General features: G+C 41.9%; 1 protein-coding gene across 5 annotated transcripts in view; it reads right to left on the bottom strand.

Moving 5' to 3' along the window:
• ELMO1 (engulfment and cell motility 1) overlaps positions 1 to 17,238 on the bottom strand; it is a 527,802-nt gene that overhangs the window by 502,529 nt on the left and 8,035 nt on the right. For 3 of the 5 annotated variants that reach the window (XM_087860896.1, XM_045792843.2, XM_045792848.2), the window contains exon 1: positions 2,111 to 2,281. The gene's annotated coding sequence lies outside the window, so the exon portion shown is untranslated. The other 2 variants (XM_045792846.2, XM_045792847.2) reach the window with 2 other exon arrangements.

The following is a 17,238-nucleotide window of genomic DNA, read 5'->3' as shown; positions in this document are numbered from 1 at the left end:
TCCCTCTCTGCCCCTCCCTCCTGCACTCTCACTCTAAAATAAATAAATAAATCTTAAAAAAATAAGCAGAAAGATAAGACATGGGAATGGGGGATGGGGGTGAAGATATGACCATTAATAACACCACCCACCCTGTAGCCCAATGCCTGCTCCTGAATTCCACAAGACTCAGGCCTGGGCCTGCTTCACAACCTCCACTTCCCTGATATCTACTAAGCTTCTTCCCCAGTTCCCTTCCCTCCTGAGCCCATCCCCCCTGCAGAGTTCCAACACTCCAGGTCACTCCCTCACAATTTCCCAATTAGACAACCAGTCCATCCAATTAAAAAAAAAAAAATGAGTAATAAATGTAGTAGGAAAAAAGGCAACATTTAACCACAGCCCTCAAGCGAGAGGAAATGTACCATAGTAAAGAGCAGAGGTTCAGAAGGGCAACTGTAAAAAAAAAAGTCTGCCACATGACAGCAGGGGATCTAGGCTTCTGAGGTTCTGCAAATGGGGGGAGGATAATCCTTGAAATAACCTTGGGAAGTAGATATGGAGGGGAGATATGAAAAACCATGACCAGGAGAGGCCCTTAATAATAGCTGCTGCCAGCCTTTTTTATCTAAAAGTGAACCTGAGTGGGGTTAAGTTCCTCTAGTTTCCAAAGTTAACCCTCAAAGAGTGAATGCATAAATACAGATCATTAATTACTTTTATTTTATAAACAAACAAACAAACAAAAAACTCCTAAATTCTTCCACTGCCCCACCTCCTCCACCCACACCCAAGTCAGGGGCAGCGCTAAACCGGGAGCCTGCAGCTTCTGCCTCCCGAGGCAGAAATCCTTGTCTTAGCTTCTCCGAAATCTTGAATACAAGGGTTTAAGCCCGCATCATTCATGGCCAGGGATGTTAGCAGGCCCATGGTGAGAGGCACAGGGCATCACAGAATATGCTCAGTGAGTCCCAGGAGCTGTCCAGAGGCCCCCGGGGCCAGGTCACTGGGGGAGGCCAAGCCCTGCAGCTCTAGGTCAACACAGGTCCCACCGCCAACAACCTCTGCCCGGAGCTGCCAACTTCAAGCGGCCCCCAAGCGGGAGAGGTTCACTTGGCGGGAAGTCCCCAGCTCTGGAGCCCCTCGCAGTCTCTATCTCTCTCTCTCTCTCCCTCTCTCTCTCTCTCTCTCTCACACACACACGCACACACGTTCACTCGCTCACACGCTCGCCGCCCTCGCGCGCGCCCGCGACACAACACGGACTTCCCAACCCCAAACACACGCGCGCACCCCCGGGCCGGCTGACTTCTGTATTTCCTCTTCCTCAAAGCTACTCCTGCGATCTCCGCCGCCGCTCGCAGCCCGGATTCCAGGACCCCCAGAGCTCGGCTGCCCCCTACCCGGAAGGCGCGCCGGGTGCTCCCCCCTTCCAAGCCGGGATCTCCCATCGAAGCCCCTCTCCCCCGCCGTCGTTCCCGGTCCCAGCGGGTGACCCCGGCATGTCCCCAGTAGGCGGGTATTAACTGTCTCCCCCGAGGGTCTCAGCCGCCCCAGCCGCCCCTCCTGCCCCTTCGGGCCCTCCCATCCTTCTAACCCATCGCTGTCCCCTCCCAGGAGCGCGCTAGCCGAGGGATTCCCTCCCATCTGCCAGTACCGGAGAAAAGCCAGAGTCCGAGCCGCCAGTACCTCCTCCGGCGCAGCCTCTCGGGTCTCCAACCCCCAAATCCCACACTCTCCGGTCCCCAGTCCCCCCGCGCCAGCAGCACTGTCCCCCGGCAGCCTCCACCAGCCAGCCCCGGCCAAATGCTCTCGGCGGGTTCCCGGGCCCGGGGCCCTGCGCTCGGTCTCCCGCGCCCACTCCCACTCCCACACCAGCCGCCAGGCTCTGCCCAGACTTCCCTAACTGCCGAGCGCCCGGGAGCGCCCGCAGCCCTCGCCCCGCAGAGCGCCGCGGCCACCCCCTCTCCAGCCGCGGAGCCCCCGGGGAGGAAACAAAAGTGTCTCCGCGGCGCCCGGAGAACCCCCAGAGCAGGGCACCTCCTCCCGTGCCCCAGCCCCAGCTCCCTCACCCGCCGCGCTGAGGTCAGCGAGTCGGGGGCGCGGCGCCAGCCCAGGAAACTTTACGAACCTGCCCGGGGTCGCAGGACAGCGGCGGTGGCGGCGCGCGTTCCCCGCGACCAGAGCTCTGGCTACCCGTGACCACTGAAGGGGGTCCAGAGGCTCTGTCCCCCAGCTCAGGGCCGCGGCGGTGTGGGTGGCTCTGCCTCTATCCCGTGCCCATCCTCGCCCGCGCACACGCACTTACACTAGGGATCCGCCGGCTGCTGCGCCGCCGGCTGCCGCTGCTCTCACTTCCTCTTCCTTCCTCCTGCTGGCCAGAGACACATTTTGCATCTGCAAGGCATCCCAAGATCAACCGCGAACTCTCCTCCCAAGCGGACGCTGCGGAGTGGCCGCCGCCGCCCACGGCACCTGCGCCGGGACACGCGTGGTTGGCGCTTCCACCTCCCGCCCGCACCCTGGAGCCTGCCTACTGCACTTTGCCTGTGGGGGGTTGGGGGGAGAAGGGGGCCCACGACTTTTTGAAGTCCCCCTACTTAAAAAGAAGGAAAATGTCAAACACCGTGCACGCCTCAGATCGGCTATAAATAATATGTGTGCAGAGCATGACTTCTCGGATGAGCTCACACGCGGCGTTTTGCAGGCACTAATTAACTCCGTCACCGTCATAGCGCCACCTCCGGGAGGCCGAGAGCGCGTGGCATCTTTTTATATGCTTTCATTTTTGGCAACTGGCTTGGAATTTCGAGGGGAAACTTCGGTGGGTTGTTTTAAAGCTACTTTTAAAAGGCTGATGTATTTGTTCTGACGCTCTGCCTCTACTCTTGAGCAGCGTGGCGAAAATAACAGAACCTTTCCTCCCTCTTATAGTCAACTATGCATTTACACGGTTTATTTCTAATTAGTTAAACCAGGGACTCCCTAACTTGGCATAACTTTGCATAAAGCAAGACTTTCTACCCTCAGTTTGGTATTTGGGGTACACTATTTAATGCAACCTACTTCAGTGATTTTCAAAGCAAAAATTAAAAAACTGGGGCGCCTGGGTGGCACAGCGGTTAAGCTTCTGCCTTCGGCTCAGGGCGTGATCCCGGCATTACGGGATCGAGCCCCACATCAGGCTCCTCCGCTATGAGCCTGCTTCTTCCTCTCCCACTCCCCCTGCTTGTGTTCCCTCTCTCGCTGGCTGTCTCTCTCTCTCTGTCGAATAAATAAATAAATAATCTATAAATAAATAAATAAATAAATAAATAAATAAATAAATAAATAATCTATAAATAAATAAATAAATAAATAAACTAACTAACTAACTAACTAACTAACCTCCAGCGTAGCTGCCAGGAGGGAAATAACAGTCGTTGGAAGGTTGCAGGAGAAACACCTGCCCTCTCCAAAATCAGAAATACCTACATTGGCTCTGCCGGAAAAGACAAAGGCGGTTACTAATGCATTCCCTTCAAACTGGCAAAGGAGATAAATCTGGAGCAGGGAGGCACTGGAATCTAAGGTAGAAGGCAAAACACCTCTTTAAATTGCAGTCCCACCCCCTCCCCCAAGGAGATTTAAATTTTAACCCTGTGCTGGCTGTTCATTAGCAGCCAAGAGCCCCAAGCAACTATTGAATACTTTAAATGTGGCTAGTCCTGGGGTGTTCTGTAAGTGTAAAATGCACACAGGACTTAGTGTGAAAAATAGAGTGTAAAATAGCTTGTTAATAATTTTATGTTGATTACATCATTTCAACAAATGATAATAGTTTAAAATGTGATGAGTCAATTGGGTTGTCTTGGGTTAAAATGTAAATACATATAATTTAAAATATTTTCACTAGTTTCTTTTTACATTTTTAATTTTTTTTTTAAGATTTTATTTCTTCAAGTAATCTCTATACCCAACATGGTGCTCAAACTCACAACCAGCAGATTAAGAGTCCAATGCTTCACCAACTGAGCCAACCAGGCTTTTTACATTTTTAATGTGACTAATAGAAGTAAGATTACACATATGGCTCTCATTAGTGGCTCACTTCAGTGGCTTATATTTCTAACAAACAGCCCTGATCTGACCTCTTATTATATGCATAACCTCTGGAGACAATATTAGTAGCAGAAAGACTTGGGTCCAGACTATTATAAGCCAATAACTTAAAATAGGATATTTCAGAAAAGTAATTTACCTTCTCTATTTCCTCATCTGTAAAATGATAATGATATAATAGTAAACAGGGTAACTATCAAAATGAAGTAATTTAATAAGCAGTTAGTAAATGGAGCCTTTACTAAATTATGCTCTGAGGCACTTGTAATGATAACTAAGAATTTGATCCACAACTTTTTAGCTAAGGCATATAAAGATTTCAATTATAGTTCAGTCATCGTGAGCACTCGGTAAATGTTAGCTGTCATAATTGTTCCAAAAGTAAATAGGGAACTCTGTGTCTCCCCTTGCACAGCAATTAGACAAAGCCACCTCCTTGTAACCTTTGGTCCCAGCTCTGCCCTCTGCAGTTAACATGGAGGAAGTCACATCCTTCCTCCAAGAGATAACCTTACAGATAGATCTTTGAAGACAGACATCAAATTCTATCTAAACATTCTCTCCTGAAGATTAGATGTTCTCGGTTACTCTAACTCCTTTTCACATCCTATGGTTTCAAATCTCTCTCATCTTAGCCATCGTTCCCTTGAAGGATGCCAGTCTCACCTTTTAAAAAAATTAACTGTCATATAAATTAAGTAACCATTAAAAACAATTAATACTGCCTGGGGTCTTGTCAGTTCTTTCTCAAATGCATCTATCTCACTGCTGATCCAATGACAAAGCAAAGACCGGAAATTCTTTGCTCTGTTACTGTCAGGCCATGTCTGTGCTCATGGGGTTGATATCTGGGACCAAAGTCCCTGGTCCACCTTCTGTAAGTCTTTTCAGATTTGATGCAGACACCCAGTGTCTCCCCCCATCCACAGATTAGGTAAGAATACTAGGGTTCTGGATGACACCCCACTAAGGGGCTCCCTCTGCTATGATGAGGATCAGATTTTTCGGGTTCACTAGTTCCTCTTATTTTTTTTTTCCTTTTCCTTTCACCCCCTCTTACTTATATTCCACAAATGCTATATAACGAGACCCTGTTCTTAACCTCCAATTTTTTTCCTGTTAAGCACTGGGTCTAAGGGTCTATCTGAGGTTTCTTCTTTAGTCATCCAGATTCTAACTTGTCCATTAACTTTATCTATGGCCTACAGTATTAGGAGATAATATGTCCCCTTCTTCCTATCTAGAACCTATATTTCTAATCATTCTTACTAATAAGGGGCAGGGCCCTGGCAAACCCTCTTAGAGAATAGCTCACACTCTGGATTTGTTCATTTCTTATGGTGTCATTTCACTTCTTACAGTGTCATTTCACTGCCCCCTTTAACCTTTGTACTTTTTCTGTAGGAGTTGAGCTTTGGGTTAATCATTTTTGGTAGAGTGGCATGGGCACTCGACACTGCATCACAGTATTATGCATTGTCAGGCTATGCCACTCTCCGTGGTACTAACTTTAACCACTTAAAGTGTCACCACAACTAGATCACTCCAGCGAAAAAGTGCATTTGCCCTTTACAATTAATAAGAAATCTGTCCTGGGAGGGCACCTGGGTGGCGCAGTCAGTTGGGCTTCTGACTCTTGGTTTCAGCTCAGGTGGTGACCTCAGGGTCATGAGATCGAAACCCCCATCAGGCTCCATGTTCAGCACAGAGTCTGCTTGAGATTCTCTCTCCCTCCCCCCTCACCCTCCCGCTGGAGCATGCTCTTTCTCTCTCATTCTCTCTCTCTCAAATAAATAAATGAATAAATAAATAAATAAATAAATAAATAAATAAATAAATAAATAAATAAATAAATCTTTTAAAAAAAGAAATGTGTGGTAGGATACTTCGCAGTGTGTGAATATCCTATTCCACAATGATCTTTTACCCAGTGGTTTTAGCACCTCCCAATAAGTCTTCCCACTTACAGTTTAATTCCGGCTTGCTTCCTATTTACTTTAGTTTATTTCCCCAGTTCTGAATTCCAGTAACCATATCTTACTTCTCTCCCACCTCCAGGCTCCCTGGAATTGCTACCTTCCCCCCTACTCTCACCTGGCTTTGGACCTCTGTTTTTATGTTCTCTTTTAGACTGAACTCGTATCTCCAATCCTATTGTCTTTCATTGTTTTTCCTCCCAGTCTTTCTCCCTACAACAAGGAAAGTTCTGTCTCCTTCAAGGGTGGGGGGATCTGGGGATATATATTGGGCTAAAAGATCTTATTTCCATCTGGGCATGCCGTTTGCTATATCAGCACTACATACTTTTTGGAGGAATGGAGAGGGCTCCCAGCAGGGCATTGGTAGAAAAAATCACAGTGTATTTTGTCATGAAAGAATACCAAGAAAAACAAAGAAATTGTTTCTTGTTCGCTTTCTGCGTTTGGAGGTAATTTCAACTTCATGTCTTAACAATTAGTGGAATTAAGAGAATTTTGCTGTCAATTTTCCTGCAGAATTTCCATACTTGCGGGCTACATAATCTTTCCTTCTGCATTTACAGGGCTAAGTTTTATTTGGGGACCCAGAGAAGAACAAGGCACACATCTGTGTAAAGATCACAAGCCAAGTAGGGAGGATCTGCATATTACAAACTTGATGTCAAGTAGGTGAGACTCACATCCCTGGTGTTGCAATGCTCCAATTAGCTTTCTACAGTTTGAAGCTTTGATAAGTTTCTTTCAAGTTTCCTCTATTTTCACCTTTGGGGTTCATTATTCTTCTAAACCTTGGTTCTTTGGGCATCTATTATCCCTACTTTACTCTTTTTACTATGCCCCATAAACAAATTTATTTTTCAGCACTTCCTTGTTTTCTTCTATTCTAGAGAATCTAACAGATTCTCCCCAGCTTAAGGTTAAAATATGTCCTCTTAAACCATGAAAAGTTTTCTTGTGCCCCTCTGCAATCAATCCTTCCCCTTGGCTCACCCAGCCCCAGGCAATCACTGATCTGCTCTGTGACAGTAAAAAAGCTTTACCTTTACTAGAAATCCACATACATAGAATCATAGAGCATGTATTCTTTTAGGTCTTTTCCTTTTACTATGTGTGATATTTACCTCAGTAATTCCTTTTTTCTGTTGAGTGGTGTTGTGCTCTATAGATTATTTATTCATTTATGTATTCACCTGCGGCTGGCCATTTGGATTGCTTCTGGTTTCTAGCTAGTATGAATGAAACTGCTACAAACATTCATGTAGTCTGTATGTGAACATATATTTTCATTACTGTTGTCCCATTTATGATTATGGCAATGATCCATGGGTGTATCAATTTGTCAAAACTCATCAGAAATATAAACTTAAAATTAATACGTTTGTCCTTCACTGGGTAAGCAAACTGGGGTCATCTATGTAGTGGAATACTACTCACCAATAAAAAAGGAATGAACTATTGGTATTTACAGCAACTTGGATGAACTACCAGGGAATCATGCTGAGTGGAAAAAATCCTACCCTAAAAGGTTACATACCATCTGATTCCTTTAAATGCCATTCCTGAAATGATCAAACTGTTGAAATGGAGAACAGATTTGTGGTTGCCAGGGATCAGAGATGGTGGAGTGGGAGAGTGGGGGAAGCTGGGATGTGTGGCTGTATAAGGGCTACAAGAGGGATCCTTGCAGTGATAGAGGCACTCTTTATCTGGAGTGTGTCAATGTCAATCAATGTTCTGGTGGTGATATCGCACAGTACAGTAGTACCGTATACTATACATGACATTTTACAATGATACTAGAATACAATGTCACAATCAGGACTTTGACATCAATACAGTGCAGAACAGTTGCACAATATTCAATATTGTGATATTTTATTAGTTTCACCATTGGAGGAAACTGGAGAAATGGTTCAAGGAATATTTCTGTATATTTCTTACAAGTGTGTGTGAATATACAACTATCTCAAAATAAAAATCTTTAAACTAAATAAAAGGTGAACTTTATTGTATATAAATTATGCCTCATTTAAATGGATTTTTAAAAAGCTCTCCTTTTGGTCTACAGAACACTCAGTTGTACCCTCTAGAGAGCACTCAGAATTCTCCTGAAACACCGTTCCCTCTTTGTCCAGGCACATGACACACTAATTAGACACCCTGAGCCATTTTGTTCTTCCACATTTTTCCTTACATCATCTCCAAGAATCATAATTGCATCTTCCAGCTTCCCCTCCTGGGTCACCACATACAATTCAGGGGGTTAGCACACCTCAGCTCATCTACCAGCTTGGTCTCTCCAAAGACATATATACCTAGAGAAACTTGGCTCATCTGTAGTTTTATATGCATTGATTTTTTTTTTTGGATTTAGGACCCGGATTGATTGAAGGTTACTTTCAACTCTCAAAAATCCACCACACCATCAATTTTATTTCAAGACAATGTCCCAGTTTTTGCAGTTCTTTGTCAACACCCTATAATGCTTGCCCCCAAATATGACCTTATCTCTTTTTTTTCTTCTTCTTTCATTTCCAAGGAAAAAGGGGGTGGAGAGATTAAATGTGAAAAGATCATTTAAAGACAGAGTAGTAATTTTACTATTAATTGACAATTTTAAGGCTTTAATTTGATATGGTTCTTAAGACTTACATAAAAAAGACAGAAAATGGGAAAAAGCCAGTCTCTTCAATAAATGGTGCTGGGAAAATTGGACAGCTACATGCAAAAGAATGAAACTTGACCACTCTCTCACACCATACACAAAAATAAACTCCAAATGGATGAAAGACCTCGATGTGAGACCGGAATCCATCAAAATCCTAGAGGAGAACATAGGCAGCAATCTCTACGACATCGGCCACAGCAACTTTTTTCATGACACATCTCCAAAGGCAAGAGAAACAAAAGATAAAATGAATTTGTGGGACTTCATCAAGATTAAAAGTTTCTGCACAGCCAAGGAAACAGTCAGAAAAACTAAGAGGCAGCCCACGGAATGGGAAAAGATATTTGCAAATGACACTACAGATAAAGGACTGGCATCCAAGATCTACAAAGAACTTCTCAAACTCAATACACGAGAAACAAATAAACAAATCAAAAAATGGGCAGAAGATATGAACAGACACTTTTCCAATGAAGACATACAAATGGCTAACAGACACATGAAAAAATGTTCAAAATCATTAGCTATCAAGGAAATTCAATCAAAACCACACTGAGATACCACCTTACGCCAGTTAGAATGGCAAAAATAGACAAGGCAAGAAACAACAATTGTTGGAGAGGATGTGGAGAAAGGGGATCCCTCCTACATTGTTGGTGGGAATGCAAGTTGGTACAGCCACTCTGGAAAACAGTGTGGAGGTCCCTTAAAAAGTTAAAAATTGAGCTACCTTATGATCCAGCCATTGCACTACTGGGTGTTTACCCCAAAGATACAGACGTAGTAAAGAGAAGGGCCATATGCACCCCAATGTTCATAGCAGCAATGTCCACAATAGCTAAATGTGGAAGGAGCCGAGATGCCCTTCAACAGATGACTGGATTAAGAAGATGTGGTCCATATATACAATGGAATATTACTCAGCTATCAGAAAGAACGAGTTCTCAACATTTGCTGCAACATGGACAGCACTGGAGGAGATAATGCTAAGTGAAATAAGTCAAGCAGAGAAAGACAATTATCATATGGTTTCTCTCATCTATGGAACATAAGAACTAGGATGATCGGTAGGGGAAGAAAGGGATAAAGAAAGGGGGGGTAATCAGAAGGGGGAATGAAACATGAGAGACTATGGACTATGAGAAACAAACTGAGAGCCTCATAGGGGAGGGGGGTGGGGGAATGGGATAGACCGGTGATGGGTAGTAAGGAGGGCACGTATTGCATGGTGCACTGGGTGTTATACGCAACTAATGAATCATAGAGCCTTACATCGGAAACCGGGGATGTACTGTATGGTGACTAACATAATATAATAAAAAATCATTTAAAAAAAAAAGACAGAAAATGTTTTGCTAAATACTCAGGTGAAATTAGGAGGAAGAACAATATTAGATCTCATGTTAACACAACAGCGTTTATGACCAAGAACAGTAATTACTCACTTTCAAGTATGTGGATTTGTTCCCCTAATGAGTCTAGTACTGGGGGCATGAATGGGGAAAGTAAAGGCAAGTAGGAATCCTTATATATTTGCCTGATGGCAAAAATCTCCAATAGCATGTTTTTTCCATGAGCAAAATGTTTTTGATGAACCTAAAGAAGGTAGGATTTCTTTTCTGGAAAATAGACTATGAATTTGATTATAAATCTGAGGTAGGTTACATGAATAACATAATTATTTATCTTAAATACTCATAATTAAGGTGAGATCCTCTAGTTTGCATGTACAGTTATGAAAATAGGAAAGTTTTGTAATATTTGAGGAAAATAATCTGTGGTTTATTCTAAAAAGACTAATTATAAAGGAAACATATTTCAGCATTTTAGATAGTGGGTTGTTGGTATTTTACTTTTTTTTTTAATATTTTATTTATTTATTCATTTGAGAGAGGGAGAGAGAGCTTGAGCAGGGGGAGGAGTAGTGGGGAAGGGAGAGGGAAAGGGAGAAAATCCCAAGCAGACTTCACACTGAGCATGGAGTCCGTCACAGGGCTCCATCCCACAACCCCAAAATCATGACCTGCGCCAAAACCAAAAGTAAGACACTCAACTGACTGAGGAAGCCAGGCACCCCTGGGTGTGTTACTTTTAATTAATATAAAAAGTAAAACAGTCTAGCACTTATATTCCTTGTCTGAAATTCCTAATCTAGAGAGACAAAAATTAAGTCAAGGAAGGGCTCTCATTTGTGTTCAATTCACATCAACTAAAGGAAAGATATTTTATTATCCTCATTTTAAGGATGAAACACAGACTCAGAGAGGTTAAGTGACTTGCCAAATTCACTATAAAGTGGTGGATGAGGATTGAAAGCAGACTTCTCAAACCAGAACCGTGATCACTCCGCTACAACAGAAATCCATGCCACACTTCTACAGCTGACTTATGGCGACTGCTGAAGATTTGAGTTTGAAGGCTATCAGATGATCAATTGTATTTGGGGAAAAGTAGCTTTGCAGTTATTGAAATGAAACAGAACTGGTCTATTACTGTATATTACAAACCTACAGAACATGGAACTGGCATTAATTTAACATCAGGCATAGATATGCGGGGTGCCAGTGTGGATCAGGGACTGTATATAAACAAGCCCTAGCCCCTATCTGATTTTATTTCATTCCTTAGAAGAAGGAAAGAGAGGAATTTGACTAATGTATTTGGTGAAATTTACTCTAAATAAGGTTTGCTTTAGAAACCACCACTGAGATGACAATTCTACAAGCATTAACAGGATGACATGATATATATGATTAAAGTAAAGGTGGAGGCATTCTAAATATACTGATTTTCATCCCTCTGCTTTCATTTAAATATATTTTGAAACCATTTCAAGGTTAATAAATACAGATTTGTGTCATGACACTTAATCAATTTTATAGTACTTCATCTTATGAATTATTGTTGGATTTTTAGTTTTAAAATTTTTTTCTCTATTATAAATGACAGTTCAGTTAGCATCTTTGCACATACAACTTTAAACGCTTTTTCTATTATTTCTTTAATAAATTCCCAGGAATGAAATTGTTGGATCAAAAGATGGATGTTCTCTATTTGTTGCTACATATCACCAAACTGCCCTCCAGTAACGTTGTATCAAAGCGATAAACTTATAACTGATCTTCCTGCTTCTATTCCCTCTTTTCAATCCATTCTACACATTCCCAGGTTAATGTTCCCAATACGCTACTTTATTTATGTCTAAAACATAAAGGTTACCTATCACCTAAAGATACTTCTAAACTCTAACACTTAATGCCTTCTGCTCTCAGGCTAGCCTATCTCTTACGATTTTATCTCTCCCCCTTTTCTAGATAATTTCTGGGATTTAGACAAATATGTTCACCAAACAAGCACGTTTTAGAAAAGAAAGTCATGTATTCCTTTCATGTCAGCCTCACAAACACTTTCAATTCCTTGATATCTTCACTCATCTTTACCTATTTTATTTCTTTCTCTGAGAAATTTCCATCTTATACTCCATTCTTTATTTTAGCTTAAATGTAAATATTCAAATTGAAGCATAAAGATAAAGTCCTGTAAGTTAACCATAGGAGATCACTGGACGAGGCTCTGTCAACAGTCCAGGAATAGACTGGGATGGTCCCTGTCCCCTCCAACTCATCCTTTTCCCTACTGCTAGACCTCCGTTTCTAAGAGATGGGGCTGATTTTGTCACTTCCTTTTTTTTTTTCTTTCTCTTAAGCCTCCAATAGTTCTTCACTGTATATGAACAATAATCCAAACTACGAACCATACATAGCTCTTAACAGCCACTTTTCAGACTCATCTGCCAGGACAGAGGCACACATGTGTCCAGAAACTCCACACCCACCTGAATCCTCCTCTTCCAAAGGCATCGGATGCTCTCATGCGTCTCTGCCTCTGCTTTTGTCCACCTGCGGACAGAGAGCAAAGACAATTGAAAGGCAAACCATTAGTGAGGGAAATATTTGGAAATGTTTGTTACAAATATGATCATGGGTTATGATTCTTAATATACAATGGACTCAAACACATCATTAAAATGCTAGCACTCCAAAAAGCAAATGAGCAAGGGATATTAAAAGATTATTCATAAAAGGGAAAATGCAGGTGGCGATGGAATACTAACAGAATTTAAGTGAAGAACTCAAAGAATTCAAATAACTATGTGTAACTGTTTTATTCATCGAACTCATAAATATATATATTTTTAAAATGATGACTCTGGTCGTCTAGAGTTTAGTGAGACAGACACACCTGTAAATTCCTTGAAGAAGTAGAAATTGCTGCAGTCTTTCTGGAAAATAATTTAACAAGAGCCCTAAAAATGTTCCTGTCTTTCGATCCAGAAGTGTCACTCACTCTGGCGATGTTTTTAATTTTTTTTATTTTGAAGTGGGCTCCAAGCCCAGCATGGAGTCCAAAGTGGGGCTGGAACTCACAACACTCAGATCAAGACCTGAGCTAAGATCAAGAGTCAGCCAGGCACTGACTGAGCCACCCAGGCACTCCGACTCACTCTAGTATTGTATACTTAAAATAATGAGAGAAAAAGACAAACATGGTCAGCACTGAAGTGTTTATCCCAAGTCATCTTATAAGCTACAACAATAGAAAGTTGAAAAAAAAAGGGCAGTGCTTAAATAAGTTGCAGTTTATCCATATAATGGAGTATTAAACACTCATTAAAATGGCCTGTATATATGAAGAATTTGTAATGATGTCAAAAATTATATAATGTGACAGGAAACACAACATATCGTTGAATGAAAAAAAGAGACAGACTTTTATATGTACATTATATTTCAATTGTATAAATGCATACCCAGAAATACCAGTGCTCCCTGAGAATGAATTGTATGTTTGTTTTACTTCTTCTCTTTGCAATTTAAACAGTGGGCAACATATTTCCTTGAAAATTTTGCAAAAATTAAACAAAAACAACCTATATTACACCTGTGCCTTGCAGTCTCTCACACTATTCACTACTCTTTTTTTCTGTTCTCACAGCCACCTTGTTTTGGTGTCTATCACTCCTGTGGCACTTGGCGGGTAAGCCAAGGAACTCATCTTCCTCCTGATGATCATAAATTCCTCAAAAGATTGAACTGCCTCTTTTGCAATGCTACATGCTTTGAAAAACTCAAAACCATTTGTGAGATAACTAAATGCATGGATGTGTGCCTTAAACATTTATTAGAGTTGAGTTGTGTCTCTTTGCTCTCCCAATGAGTAGCACAGCTATTGGTTTGGAGAGCCAAGTGGGTTCTGTCTTAAGGGGGCATTCATCCAGCACAGGCTCACACACCAGCTCTGTCTTCTTTACATGTACATATGTGATGATCTCTTTAGGCAATGGGCGAGACTCAACTTTTCTACCTGGATGTTGCCTTAAACCCTGATGGAATGTGGGTTCTGGTTAGTCATATGTTTGGGGAACCAACTTTTTTTTTTTTTTAAACATACCTAGAAGTTATTGCTATAAGCACATTTTCATAAATCCCATAAATAAAGGACATACTACTTCTACTCAGACACTTCCTTTATGAATGTTTGGGGCATAATGTTAGAGAACTTTAGAATATTAAGTCTTAAAAATTCCAGATTTAGTGGGACGTTGATGGCATTTCCTAAATCTCTTTCCTGCTTGCATTAAAAAGGTGTGTGTGTTGGGGGGTGGGTAGAGGGATCACATCAAAGGCCTCCATTCATTTATTCTCAGCTACCAGCAGAATTATCTACATTACTGCTGAGGATTATTTAACAAAGGCATTCATCTTGTTACCAAAATTATGAGTGAACAGACAAGACCATTTTTCTGTAAATGAGGGTGGCTTAGATTCTAGTTTTGATCCTATGTCATTAATACCTTCTCTCTTATCCTATGTCATTAATACCTTCTCTCTTATCTCCAACTCTTGTTTTGCAAAGTTTAGGAATGCATACTCTGCAGTCAGAACTTAGGTTCCAAACCAGCTTGTACCACTTACTAGGTCTCTGGTCTGATGCAATCTCTTAACTCTCCAAAACTTGGACTCGTCATCTATAAGATGGGGTAGTCAGAGCCCCTGCCTCATAGGGCTGTTACGAGTGCTGAAAAAAATCATTTATTTTATTTGGCAAATTTCAATTGTTTCTAAGATGTCAGCTATTATTTATTTAGCTGTGTAGGATAGAACAGAAACTAACAAAACAAGTACTATGATTAACAGAAGACTTCTCTCAACTCACACTATTTATTATAAATATTACTATTTGGTCAGATGATTCTTCTTATATTTTGAGTAGTCTTGGAAAAGAAGTATTGTAGTGTGTTCAAAAACCTATGTCTTGTGGAGATAGGCAGAAAGTAATTTCTCTGCTCTCCTTCATAGCAAAGTTTCTCCCAAAGCGACTCCCTTATCATCTCTCCTTCCCCACCTCCACCCGGTCCCGTCGACAATCCATTCCAATCTAACTTCTATTCCTGACACCCCATCGACACTGCTTTGGACAAGCCACCAACCAGCTGGGGTGTATCGGCTCAGAAGGAAATCTGTCCTCATTTACTCCACTCCCAGCAGCATTCCACACACTGGGCTGTTTGCTCCTTCTCAAGTACTTCCCTTTCGTTTTCCTTCAAATCACACTCCCCAACATTACCAGCCCCTCCTTCTTGAGCTCCTTTGCTAGCTTTCCCTCTTCCATCTGACCTCCAAACGTTTGGTTGCCTCAGGACTTGGCCTGAGTCCTATTCTGGTTCCTTTCAAAGCAATCCATTCCTATCCCATAGACTTAAATACCATGCATATGAGAATATCTTTCAAACTAAATCTCTGAGCCAGACATGTCCCATGAACCACAAGCTCATAAATCCACCTACCTACTTGATTCTTCCACCTTCAAACATACTGTGTCTAAAACCCAATTGCTCCAACACCGCTTGCACCACCTTCTTCCCAACTTCAGCAAATGGCACTACTATCCACCCAAAATATGTCTCATGCCAATTTACTTCCCCAGTGAAGAATTTTCATTTCTTTTAAAAATAAAAACGAGGTAATATCACTTCCCTATTTAAAACTCTTCAATGGTGACTCTTGACTAATGGAATTAAATCAAAATTTCCCACTGACTGCAGGGCCATCATGACCTGGGTCCCTCTCCCTAAGTGACAGCTCATGCCACTCTCCTACCCTGTGGGTGACTGTCACCCTCTGCTTCAGACATACTAAACTTTTTCTTTTCCTTGAACAGAGCAAGATTGTGCCTTCCTCAAGACCTTTGCATCTGCTCTTTTCTCTGCTGGGAAGGCAGTTGCCTGGTTTCTACATGTCCAGCTCCTCCTTGGACTTTGGACTGTGGCCTTAGTTTGCCCTCAAAAAGTCTACCTTGACTACCTATGTAAAGTAGACCCCCCCCACACACACACTCTATGAATATCATTCTGTCTACTTTGATCATGGCTTTGTCAAAACTAATCGTTATCTTATTAGATAAGCATTGGAGCTCCATGAAGACAGTACCGTGTCATAGTCCATTTCCTGTTCGATGTTATATCCTGGGAGTCTGGGAGAGGGCCTTGCACACAACTCTCCATAAATGGGGTTTATGAAGGAGGTACAGGCCCCGCGCTACTTGATAAACCTTATGACTGCACAATGTGCAGTGGAAACTCATAGGTGGAGGAAAGCTTCATCAAGGAGGTGATATCTGAATTCAGATGAGTATAAATATGCTGGGGGGAAAAGGATACGTGGGCCAAGTAAACAGCATGAGCAAAGGCCTGGGGGTATGAAAAGGCATGCCATGTTTAAATTGTTAGCTCAAACAAGTTTTCTGAAGAAAATAAAATTAATGCAGTTCCATAGAACTTGGGGGAAGAAAAGTCAGGACCTAAATAATATCAGATGATGGGAAAAGAGTTTTAACTTTAAGCAGAAAATGCAATTGCACAAGTATGGCTCATTTAAGCTACTGGTAATTAAAAGCATATATAGTAACAAATACCACCTGGGTTTTGCAGGTGTGAGTAAACTTTAAAAAAAATACGGAGGAAGGAATCATTTGGAATGGCTCAATATGCAACTCAAGAAATCTGAGGTTGTGCCTTTTGATCAATAAGGAGAATGAACATGGTGACGGCAACAGTCATCTGGCAGAACAATTTCATTTACATCATTTCATTTCACTCGAATGTGACAAACATATCACCAGGCCCAGGGCTGGGTAGTGGGAATGAAAACAGAAATAATCTTGGGCTTGAAAGAGATCACTATCTAATGAAATTACATGAGTAGTTGCCATTCTAGGATTTAAAGAAAAGAACCCTCTCTACAACCTCAGTGCAAATGTTGTGCAAATGATGTTTGATGTGCAAAGTGTTGTTTAAAGTGATGCAGGTCTGTTTTTTTCCAAAAGTACACCTGGAAGTTTGCACTAAGCCCATTTTCTCACGGGATGTTCAATTGATTCTGCACATAAAGACAGTTCTGATGGCAAATTGCACAAAGCAAACAAATGCTGCTCATGGAAACTGGCTGGAAA

The sequence above is a fragment of the Ursus americanus genome, chromosome 3 (assembly GCF_024610735.1).
Source record: "Ursus americanus isolate L20-20 chromosome 3, mUrsAme1.1.p, whole genome shotgun sequence".
NCBI classification, from domain to species: Eukaryota; Metazoa; Chordata; class Mammalia; order Carnivora; family Ursidae; genus Ursus; species Ursus americanus.
Note: the sequence above shows the minus strand (reverse complement) of the source record. Positions and strands in the feature narration are given on the sequence as shown.